Genomic DNA, 12,026 nt, shown 5'->3' on the forward strand with positions numbered 1-12,026 from the left:
GCTCAGTAAATGACAGTTCCCAGGATTCTTTGGGGAAAAGCAACATGCTTTAAATGTATGATATATACACAGTGAAGTAATGTGGCAAAGTGGTTAGAGTGCTGGACTAGGACCTGGGAGACCAGGGTTCAAATACCCACTCAGCCATGAAGCTTATTGGGTGACCTTGGGCCAATCCCAGCCTAACCAACCTCACAGGGCTGTTGTGAAGATAAAAATTGGTGGTGGTGGGGAGAACCATGTGCACCACCTTGAGCTCTTTGGAGAAAAGGTGGGATATAAATGTAATAATAAACCAGCACGTATTGCCAACAAAAGAGGGGTATGTCCCAGAACAATATCACTAAGTCCAGAATCCAAGACTGCTGAAGTTCACTGGTGGAGTCAGGGCTGTCCTGAGGATGGGAGCCTGCGATTCCCGCATGGCACAACGTCTCTTAAGGCTACATTCCCTGTACTCTTACCAGCATGCGTGGCGAGGGGGCGGGGCTTGGGAAGAATCTTATCAATGGCGAGAACGGGAGGTGCGAGCATAAGGAAGGGGGGAGGGGCTTGAAGGCTTTCCCCCCTTGCAACATCCTATCTCACAGGTAAAGTAAACGGACAACGGGGAAACAGAATTAATAAGGGGGGTGCGGATGGGCGAAGTCGCTCACGCTGGAACAGGAAACGCAAGACTGGAGAAAGGCTTCAGGTGTTCTTCAGCTGTCCGATCCACTGTCCAAAGGGGTCCACCGTAGGTCACCAGCCTTGCAATGGTGGCGGGAGGAGAAGGGCACTCCTACGCTAGGTACGCACGCACACACACACCCTTTTCTCTCTCTGCAGGGTGAGATCAGACAGAGAACTAACCCCCTTGGCTGTTTGCAACTCAGCCTTTTGTTGCTTGCTGTGGAGCGGCTGGCTATGGTGGGATTTACGGCCCCTGTATCTCCAGGGAGAAAAAGGCGGGGGGGAGAGACAGTAAAGAGGAAGAGAGAGAAGGGTTACACCCCAGTAACTGCGGGGGGCGTGGGGGAGGAAGAGAGAAGGGAGAGAGAGTTAAGCGGTCCATTTTAGTCCCGATCTTGGCTGGCTGTCACAGAAGGAGCTTATTGATGCTCAAGCTGCTGTTTAAAAAGGACGTCTGAAATGGGGGAGGGGAAGAGAGAGGTGTCGTAGGAGGCGGCAAGAGGATGCTTCTTTTGGCTTGCACAGCCTTGCATAAAAAGAGGGGGGGGAGGACGAAAGCCCCGCCGGGAGGAGGGGGGGCTAGAGGGAGGAGACAAAGCTACATCAACCTGTGCCCATCAAACACACTTCCCTCTTCTCTCTCCCTCCCCACGCTCCCAACCCTCGTCTTGCGCAGTGTGGCTGGCTTCGGAGGTTTCAAGGGGCTCTTGAGCATTACAGTTCTCCATCCATCTTCCCCTCCTCCTCCTCACACCGCCACACTGCAGTTCCGGGAACCGCGCTGGACCCCAAGAGCACCCCAGGACTCTGCGGAGATACGGACATGCCACCCTCTTCCAAACGCTGGTGGGCATCCGCCGCCTCCACAAGCCACCCCCCCCCAAATCGTTTATGGGGGGGGCGCATTTCCTCGCGCCCAAGTCTCCAGTCTCCACGGCCCTCGGCTGCTTCCCTCCTCTCCCCCCTGGGCTTGGGTGGCCCTCCTGATCTGCCTCCTCGCGATGCAGCGACAAGCCGCAGAGATGGCGAGGCTGCTACAAGAAGGCGAGCTGACCCTCTCTTCCCTCTCCCTGCCCTTTCACACCCACACGAAGAGGGGAGACCAGAAAGCAGAGGTTGGCTACTAAGCCCCTGACTCCCAGCTACAAGCGCTCATCTCCCCAGCGGCGCGCATCACACGCCACTCAGCTTTGAACAGCGCCGGAGATCGAGAACTTGCCTTACCTTGAACTGCTTGCCCTCCTTCGTCCAGCTTGCTTGCCCTCTACGGATGCCTCTTTGCCGAAGCGGTGGCACCAGCCGTGGGAACTTCGCTTTTTGCCTTCCTCTCCTGGAATTGCCCCTTTCTGCCTCCCTCAGTCCTGCGGCTTTTCTCTACAAACGCCTCGAAAGTGGGCTTGGACTAGCCAGAGTACTTCCTGAGCATGCAAGCAGGCGGGTGTATATATACGTGTATATTCCCCGGACTGACCCTTCTGCTGGTGTAATAGCCTTTAAAGAAAAACGCCTCCCCTGTTTCTCTGCCTTCCTTCTGTCTGCCCTCCCTGTTCTCGCCGAGCGGTGTAGGAAGGGGTGGGGGCAGCCCTATAGGTTGAGCGCCTCTTGTTCCAGCGCCACCGCCCCCAATCAGCTGTCGGGGAGGGACCCCCTTCTCTCCCCCCCCCAGGTCCCACCCATTCATTGATTGCAGGCTTGCTGCTTTCTGGAGGAGGGAAGGAGCAGCCAATCAGGAGCTTCTCTCAGAAGTCTTTTTAAAGGCATCTCAGGGCGGTTTGGGAGAAGAAATGCCTCTCTTACGAAAACTATTATTATTTCCTGCCTAGGGGTGGGCGAGTGCGTATCCCATCATTAGAAGGGTACTTTATGATTGGATACCGGTACGATTATCGAGAGTGATAAAGGATTGCTCCCTGTGGCTTTGGAGGGATTGCGGGAGAAAGGGAACCTTTTAGGCATGCGAAGTAATGCAAGTTTTTTGAGCCTTGACATTTACAACAGCTCAGCTTTATAACCCACCCCTGTGTTGGAGATATTGGCCCTTGAGAGCGACATCAGTCCTAAGTTGATGCACAAAAATCTTGTTGCCTTTCTCCTAGCAGCAGCCCGCCTGGAGATAGCAAGTCACTGGGAAAGTGATGTGCCTCCCACTCAGGAGGGTTGGTTTAATGAAGTGTGAGACATAGCTCCATCAGAAAAATTAACACAACACAGGAGAGCAGTTGCTGGTATATCCAGGAGTGATTCATTTGATGAGACATGGCTTCTTTTCTTTAAATATGTTAATGGACTTGGACATGAGATGTGTCATCCAGCTTCTCAAGCATCTTCTTGGCTGGGCTACGTGCATACATCTTAGTTGACCAGTTATGCCTGAGGTTTTATTTTTTCTGTGTTTGACTATGTACTAAGCAAATTATGAGCCAGAGAAGTTCTTTGTAAATGTTTACTGCTGTACTTATATGGTTATATTCAAAATAAGAAAAACATTTTTTTTTAAAAAAATAAAAGTGCTTTATGCATTAGGACCTGTATGCCTGATCTGGTTAACCATAGATTTTCTTGGAGAGGCTTAGTCAATGTAAGTTGGGAAGTAATAACTGAGCTACTGAGTCCTCTATTATGGGATCTCACCACAGGACTTTACTGTTTTATTTAGCTGCATACACAGACCAGGCTTTAATTGAAAAAGATGAGGAGGGGAGTTCTGTAGCAGGGTGGGAAACCTTTGGCCTTCCAGATATTTCTCTCATCATGTACAACTCCCATCGGCCCCAGCCAGCATGGCCAGTAGTCAGAGATGATGGGAACAATAGTCCAGCCACATCTGGAGGGCCGCAGGTTCCCCATTGCTGCATAAGAAATATTTCACCGAAGACCTGCAGTTTTGTTCTTTTGTGGTATTAGCATCTAGCATCAAAGTTCCACACCACATCTGTGATGCACAGAATCCTACTCAGTTATCTCTCCCAAGATGCCTATCAACTAAATTCCTAACTCTGTCCTTCAGTTGGCCTACTGAACTGAGTAAACCCATACTCAGTAAGCGTCATAGCAAGACAAGCCCAGAGCTATGTGTGTCCTTCCTGCATATCCATCAACTTGTCATTCAAGTACAAAATTTCATATTTATCCAGGAATGTAGCATCTTGAAATTCTCTACTATATCCAGACCCTCCTCCTTTAAATTACCAGGTTATTAGTCCCCTTCAGGCATGCCCATGGCAGCTTCCCATAATTTCAATGCATTTAGAACACCACCCAAAGAACAAGAACCCTATAGCCAATCCAAGTGTACTCCACAACATCATGATTCCTCCAGGACAATCATGCAAGGAATCAACACCGAGTGAGCCTGGAAGAAATGAGGGTTGCCGATTATATAGTGCATAGACAACCTCAGTTGCATGATATTGCCTGTAATCAAAGAGAAAAGCTTGCATGTGCAGAAAGGGTCTGGTGAAAGTTTAAAAAGCCAGGAGAATGGCAGGGGTGGGCTCCCAGAGGGGCTGGGGTGGAGCTTAAATGCTCTGCCTAGCTCACAAATTCAAGTTTCTCCACCATTACTTCCCTTTACTACTTCCCTTTATAACCATTACACCTTGTTTGTTTTCTTTAAACATCCAAATTCTTCAGAAGCAGTGCATTTTAGAAGTACAATACGTTTAGCAAAACATGCACATGGTGTGTAGACAAGAGACATTTTCCATAACTTGTTCTGTAGAATTCACAGGATTGTAGCATTTCAGAGTTGAAAGAGTCTTTGAGAGGTCACATAGCCAGTGGTGGCTGGTGCCCATTTGGGCTGGTAGAGCGGAAGATAGGGAGCTCAACAGTAGGTGGAGCCAATGATAGGCAGAGCCAATGACAGGTAAAGCCACCCCCTGACTTGTTGATAAGCAAGAAGACAGGCAAGTGAGGGCAGAATGAGGTTGGTGGGGCAATGCTCCACTTGCCCTAATGGACCAACCTCCAGTGCATATAGAAACCCCCTGCCCAATGGAGGAATCTTACAGCTACAGCATCCCTGGCACATGGCCACCTAGTCTGTGTTTAAATACCTCCAGGTCAGGAGAGCCCATCATCTCCTAAGGCAGTCTGGCCTACTGTCAAGCAGCATTATGCAGTTTTTCCCGACATTTAGCTGAAATCGCCTTTCTTGCAATTTTCACCCATTCATTCTAGTTCCATCCTCTGCAGCAACAGAGAGGAAGTCTGCTCCATCTTCTGTATAGCCACCCTTCAGACTGTTGAAGACAGCTATCATGCCCCCCCTTATGCTTCACTAGTCAAGACATACAATTTGGGTACCATTAGTAAATAAAACATTCATTATATGTATCACAGAACAGACGCAGACTCCTTGAGCTGTGTTTTCCCCAAAATCTAGACCTATCAAGTTGTGCCTATGTTCTAATGCACCTCCTACACACTGCGGGCAAGGAGAAGTACTCTTAGTTTCAAGCTACTGGACTTGCCATCACCACAATGGACTTTGTCCTACAAGCCAAATAATGCTACCAACGGTATTCCAAAGTTTAGGTGCCACCACTGAAAAGATGCAGTTCTCCGTGGATATCCAGCTCACTCCCAAAGGTGTAGGCAGCTGGAGCAGGGAACAGTAGAAAATCTTTACATACAGAGAGACTCATAAGCAGCCAGTCCTCAAGATATATTGATCTTAGACAGTTTATAGCAGGGCTGGGGGATCTTTTTCAGCCCAAGGGCCACATTCCCTTCTGGGCAACCTTCCAAGGGCCACAGCCAGTGGTGGGCAGGTTCAGAGGCAAAAGTGGGCATAGCTAGAAATATACATTTTACCTTTGTATAGTAGGCTAGTATCTTTCTACACACACGCACACACACCTGTCTCTACTCTCCATCCCGACAAGCAAGAGGCATTATCTGAGTTCAAGGACAAATTTCATCCAGACAAAAATACTTTGGGTGTGAAGCAGAGCCAGTGAGGGGTGTGGCCTGAGGAAAGTCCTGAGGGCCAGGCAGAAAGGTCTGGAGAGCCACATTTGGCCCCTGGGCCTGAGAGTCTCCAGCCCTGGTTTACAGCTCTGAAATGGGAAGGGGGTCCCAGCACAAGGGGGAATTGGATCTGGCTAAAGGTCCAGAAGTGACCAATCCTCTGTGGGCTATGAGTCAATCACCTGGCATCATGTAATGTCAGGTGACTGACAGTGTGGGGAACCTTTGGCCCTCCAGATATTGCTGAACTACCACTCCTATCATCCCTGGCCATTGGCTATGCTTGCAGGGGCTGATGGGAGCTGGAGTCCAACAATATCTGGAGGTCAAAGATTCCCCATACCTGGAATAGAGGAAGCTGTCATATATCTAGTCAGACCATTGGTTTATCTAGCTCAGTATTGTCTAAAGCAGGTGTGGGGAACCTTTGGCCCTCCAGATGCTGCCATGCTTGCTGGGGCTGATGGGAGTTGTAGTTCAGCAACGTCTGGAGGGCCAAACATTCCCCTCTCCTGGTCTAAAAGGCGGCTTAAGCAAGAGAGAGAGGTCCTTGCCCCAAGGCACTTACAATCTAAATTTTGATAGTGGGATAAAGAGCAAAATGAGGAGAGGAAAGAACAGATGTCACCTCTTTTTGTCTGCCATGCGAAAGGCTCTTAACAGCTGGGAGTTTGTTAATTTCAACCCACACAGGATGCAGATAATGTTGGTAATGCAATGGGATTTTAATCCCTGGGGAAACATTCCAGATTGGTGGAGTGTGAGATCTTTGAGCTGGGCACAGCTCCAATTTAATCCTAAGTGGTTACAGGAGGATAACAGCCCTGTGGTTGCCCAGCTCCCACCCTCAAGAGTGGCTGCACACACAGAAATAAACTGTCACCAAGTTACTGATTTAGGCGATACCAATTTAAACAAGTGAAGTGAAGCAGAGCAGCTTTGCAAAATGAAAAGAGTGGGAAGACAACAAATGGGGGTTCAAGAGGTGGAGGTGAGAAGCTGAAAAGCTGTTGCTGCCACTCTTCTCAGTTTTAGAGCTGAGGAAGAGTGCTTCCTTTCACCTTCTCTTCTCCACTGTTTTATTTAGAACACCCACACACACATAGATAGTTTTAACTATAACCCTATGTTGGTTTTTAAATGGAGGGAAGCCACAAAGGTAAGAAAATAATACAAGTGTGACTTGCAACAAAATGTTGCAGCATAGCGACCCAGCCATGTCCTCTTCTAGGATTCTCCATTCTATCCCTGCCCCCCCCCAGTTCTTTTATTTCTTATATTGCATTTTATTGTATTACCTTTTGCATTTCATAGAATCCTACAGAATTAAATTTGTAAGCATTCTTCCAGCACATAGCAGACCACCTGAATGAAACTCGTGGTCCACGGACCACAGTCTGGGAACCTCTGGTCTAGGGGTCAGGCTGAATGATATTTAAATGATATATGAAGCATATGAATGTATTTCATATGTTTATTCATTTGTTATTAATTTGCAATCCTGGGGAGGGGGAGAGGTAGAGATCAGGATCATGACATGAGAGGATGGGAATTTAATCCTTTCCCTCCTGGATCACAACCCCGATGAACATTAGTGCTCTAGCACTAATGAAAGCTTCCCTTCCAGGTCAAAGAACAGCTAGGGAGGCTTTTTTTGTCAGTGTTGCAGTGTGGGTGGAAAATGACAATTCTCACTCTTTCATGAGACCCCTAATACCAGCTGCCTGAGACAGCTGCCTCCCTCTACCTAATGATAGGGCTGGCATATAGGAATGCATGCCAGGCATGGCTAGTTTAAGGATGCAATCCTCCTAGGCAAATTTATTTAGGAGTAGGGATGGGTGACTTGGTTTCTCTAAGTTTCCCATTTTTCCAGTCTTAAGTTCAGTCTTCCACATTGGTTTGCGATTTATTCATTTTCGTTTTTAAAAAGTCTTCATGAAAATTCGTCAGCATTTTCATGTGAATTTCTCTTAATATAATCCCTATTATAATGCATTTTGTCTGCTATTTTCACTAATATATTGTATTTATTTATATATTTATGTCCTCCCAGAAGGAGCCCAGGACAGAAAACAAAAAGACCAAAACACTCTAAAAGATCTTTAAAAAAAAAAAAGACTTTAAAACATATTAAAACAAAATATATTTTAAAAAAGCTTTAAAAACATCTAAAAAAGTAATTCCAACACAGATGCATTTATACATATATGTACATAGACACACATACATTGATGTGCATACGTCTCTACCCTAGTATATGCATTTTTGTATGTATTACGTGGCAGGAGAATTGCATTGCAAAATTCGGAGAAGCGTGAATTTGAAGGATGTCTGAGTTTCATTTTGTGTATCATTTCAGAAAGTGCAAATTAGTTGTTTCCCTTTAAATGCAAGCTGAATCCAATTTCTCCCCCATCCCTACTTGGGAGCAAGGGCCCCAAATCTGATTGGATTCAGTGGGGCTTACTTCTAAGGAAGCGTTGCACTTTTAGATATTTTGCTTAGGGAACAAAATAAAATGTTCCACAGACATTCCTGGCTCCACTTGGCACAGTGATGGCTGGTGCTTATTGGGACTGGTAGGGCGGAAGGCAGAGAGACCAAGAGTAGGTGGAGTGAGAGCCAATAGCAGGCAGAGCCATCCTCTGACTGGCTCTAAATAACAAAACAAGCAGATGGGGGCTGGCTAAGGACAGACTGAGGTTGGTGGGGCAGTGTCCCATTCACCCTAATGGACCAGCCTCTACTCACTGTGCATATACTGATCTGAATGTACATTATTGCAAACATTTCAGCAAGATCACTTTCTTAACTATTAGGACTGCCTTTCCTATCACTTTGGGTTTGTCCTCACAGGAATTCCAGGCAAAGTTACTATTGCTATCTTTGGCTAAAACTTGCTTTAATCAGAGGATCCAGGCAGGGTTTGCTCACATAAGCACGGAGCCATCAAGGCAAGTGGAAGAGAAACTGTCTTGATAGGAAAGACTTTTTACAAGCCTCCCAAAGTTCCCAATCAAGAGACATGAGAGACTACGGAAAGAACAGTAATTCAAATCCATATTCAGATCCCTGAACAGAATAAGTTGAAAAATGGCTAGGTTTGGTGGTGAGCAGGAAGCACCAATTTCAAGTTCTATAATTATAGTTAGGGTTCTATCAGATACAGAAACAAATGGGCATCTTAAAACCACCATATCATGACATTTTAAAGATGCTACCGTATATTGTATTAGGGCAGGGGAAGGGGAACTCTTTTCAGCTCAAGGGCCACATTTCTAGGCAACTTCCTGGGGGTCACATGGCCATGGTGGGCAGGGCCAGAAGCAAAAGTGGGTGGAGCAACAAATGTGAATCTTACCTTTGTACAGTAGGCTTGTTTCTACACACACTCACATATCCCTCTCTATCCTCCATCCAATCAAACTGGCATGATCAGAGGTCAATAAATTTATATGTCTAGTTTAGTACCTTAAAATACTATTAATTTAAATAGAAATATAAGGCATTTCACCTTGGAAAGACTGTGTCAGCAGGTGACCTGTGTGCCTGTACAACAGTCTGCTGCTCAGGGGCTGCTGTTGATGGGCAACTTTAAGGGCCCCCCGGCTCTCCTTTCTTAGAGTCCTTTATCTTTAGGCCAGGCTTGGACCAGCCAGCCCTTCAAATAGAGGACTGTACTCTCTAAAGTAGGGAACAGTGCCAACCTAGGGGCTTCTCTACTGTTGCTACTTTCAAGTGGGATTTAATCAGAGCTTGGAAAAGTTACTTTTTTTGAACTACAACTCCCATCAGCCCCTGCCAGCATGGCCACTGGATTGGGCTGATGGGAGTTGTAGTTCAAAAAAGTAACTTTTCCAAGCTCTGAATTTAATCTCGTACCAGCTATTGTGCCTAGCCCTAGATTAAGGCTCGTTGAACAAAGGAATCTGCCTCATACTGAGTCAGACCATTGGTCCATTTAGCTCAGTATTGTCTACACCACTGTCCTTATTGATTGATTGACTGATAAATAAACCTTAGGTCCCCAGATGTTGTTTGACTGCACTCCCATCATCCTTGGCTATTAGCTAAACTGGCTGAGATTGATGGGAGTTGTAGTCTGACAACATCTGGGGACCCAAGGTTGAAGAACAGTGGTCTGCACTGACTGTCAATAGCTCTCCAGGTTTTTGAACAAGGGGTCTCTCCCAGCTCTACTTAAAGATGCTAGGGATTGAATGTGGGACTTCCTGCATGAAAAGATGATGTTCTACTCCTGAGGTATGAATCAAATGTTACAAAAACACCAAAACTCTCCCAGTAATCTGTCCTGAAAAAGGAAGCCAAACCCTGGTAGTGCTGCTGCTGGAACTTTCCACTGCTGAGGAAAACGTGTAGCACAGAACAATATGTAATATTTCTATTACAATATGTAATATTTCTGTTGTTGTTATGTGCCTTCAAGTCAATTACAACTTATGGTGACCCTATGAATCAGTGACCTCCAAGAGCATCTGTCATGAATTACCCTGTTCAGATCTTTTAAGTTCAGGTCTGTGGCTTCCTTGATGGAATCAATCCATCTCTTGTTTGGCCTTCCTCTTTTTCTACTCCCTTCTGTTTTTCCCCAGCATTATTGTCTTTTCTAGGGAATCATGTCTTCTCATGATATGTCCAAAGTATGATAACCTCAGTTTCATCATCTTAGCTTCTAGTGACAGTTCTGGTTTAATCTAACACCCAATTATTTGTCTTTTTCACGGTCCATGGTATGTGCAAAGCTCTCCTCCAACACCACATTTCAAATGAGTTGATTTTTCTCTTACCTGCTTTTTTCACTGTCCAACTTTCACATCCATACATGGAGATCGGGAATATTATGGTCTGAATGATCCTTTAGTGTTCAGTGATACATCTTTGCATTTGAGGACCTTTTCTAGTTCTCTCATAGCTGCCCTCCCCAGTCCTAGCCTTCTTCTATATTCAATATTTCTAAACAACCCAAAAACATCTCAGACCAAAAGATTCAGGATTGCATTAAAAAAAAATTTAACAGTCCACTGACAATTCACATTGCTAGGGTCAAACAGCAAAATATACACACATCTTAGCTTGGAGTTAGAATATAAGAAGCTGCGTTACATGGAGTCAGGCCAGTGGTCCATTTACCTCAGAATCATTCACACCTACTCAAAGTACACTCATTGAAATTAATGTAGTTCAGGTGGTCCCAAACTGTAATATGTTGACCCCCAGTGGCCGATAACCTTCATTCAGGTGGTTTGTGGCATGTTATATTAAATACATTGGGTTTTTAATTAATTAATTAATATCCTGCCTTTCCTCCCAGCAGGAGCCTACAGCGGCAAACAAAAACACTAAAAACACTCTAAAACATCATAAAAATATACTTTAAAATATATTAAAACAAAACATCTTTAAAAACATATTAAAAGAAAACATCTTTAAATTCATATATTTTTTAAAAACTTTAAAAACATCTTTAAAAGCAGTTCCAGCACAGATGCAAACTAGGCTAAGGTCTCTACTTAAAAGGCTTGTTGAAAGAGGAAGGTCTTCTCTAGGTGCCAAAAAGATGATAACAGAGATGGCACCTGTCTAATATTTAAGGGGAGGGAATTCCAAAGGGTTGGTGCCACTACACTAAAGGTCCAGAATGGACCTCCAGATAAGACAGTGTCTGCAGGAGGCTCTCACCTGCAGAGGAAAATGACAGACGGGGTATATAAGGGGTAAGACAGTCTTTCGGGTATCCTGGTTCTAAGCTATATAGGGCTTTGTACACCAAAACCAGAACCTTGAACTTAGCCCAGTAGCTAATGAGCAGCCGGTGCAGTTCTTCCAGCAGTGGGGTGACATGTTGGTGATATCCTACCCTGGTAAGAAGTTGCGCCATCACATTTTGCACCAGTTGCAGCTTCTGGACCAACCTCAAGAGCAGCCCCACACTGAGTGCATTATAGTAATCCAGCCTGGAGGTTACCAGTGCATGGACAACAGTGGTCAGGCTATCCCGGTCCAGAAATGGGCACAGCTGCCTTACTAGCCAAAGATGATAAGAGCCACTCCTAGCCACTGAGGTCAAATATGGATTGAGGAGCACCCCCAAACATGAACCTGCTCCTTCAGAAGGAGGACGATCCCATCCAAAACAGGCAACTGTTCAATTATCCAAACTTAGGAACCACCAACCCTCAGCACCTGCACCTTGCTAGGATTCAGACTCAGTTTATTGGCCCTCATCCAGCCCATTACACAGTCCAGGCACTGGCCCAGGGCTTGCACGGCCTGTCCTGATTCAGACGTTATAAAAATAATAGAGCTGGATATCATCAGTGTACTGCTGATACCTCACCCCAAATCTCTTCATGACT

The 12,026-nt window shown here is 45.7% G+C and overlaps 1 protein-coding gene across 4 annotated transcripts in view; it reads right to left on the minus strand.

Annotated features, from left to right (window-relative positions):
* The window catches only part of FGR (FGR proto-oncogene, Src family tyrosine kinase), a 97,733-nt gene extending 95,420 nt beyond the window's left edge, over positions 1 to 2,313 (minus strand). For 2 of the 4 annotated variants that reach the window (XM_061598002.1, XM_061598001.1), the window contains exon 1: positions 1,897 to 2,309. The gene's annotated coding sequence lies outside the window, so the exon portion shown is untranslated. Of the gene's footprint in view, positions 1 to 1,896 lie in introns of all 4 variants that reach the window. The other 2 variants (XM_061598000.1, XM_061597998.1) reach the window with 2 other exon arrangements.
* Positions 2,314 to 12,026: the final 9,713 nt, after the last annotated feature.

Source organism: Rhineura floridana, chromosome 15 (genome assembly GCF_030035675.1).
Source record: "Rhineura floridana isolate rRhiFlo1 chromosome 15, rRhiFlo1.hap2, whole genome shotgun sequence".
Taxonomy (NCBI): Eukaryota; Metazoa; Chordata; class Lepidosauria; order Squamata; family Rhineuridae; genus Rhineura; species Rhineura floridana.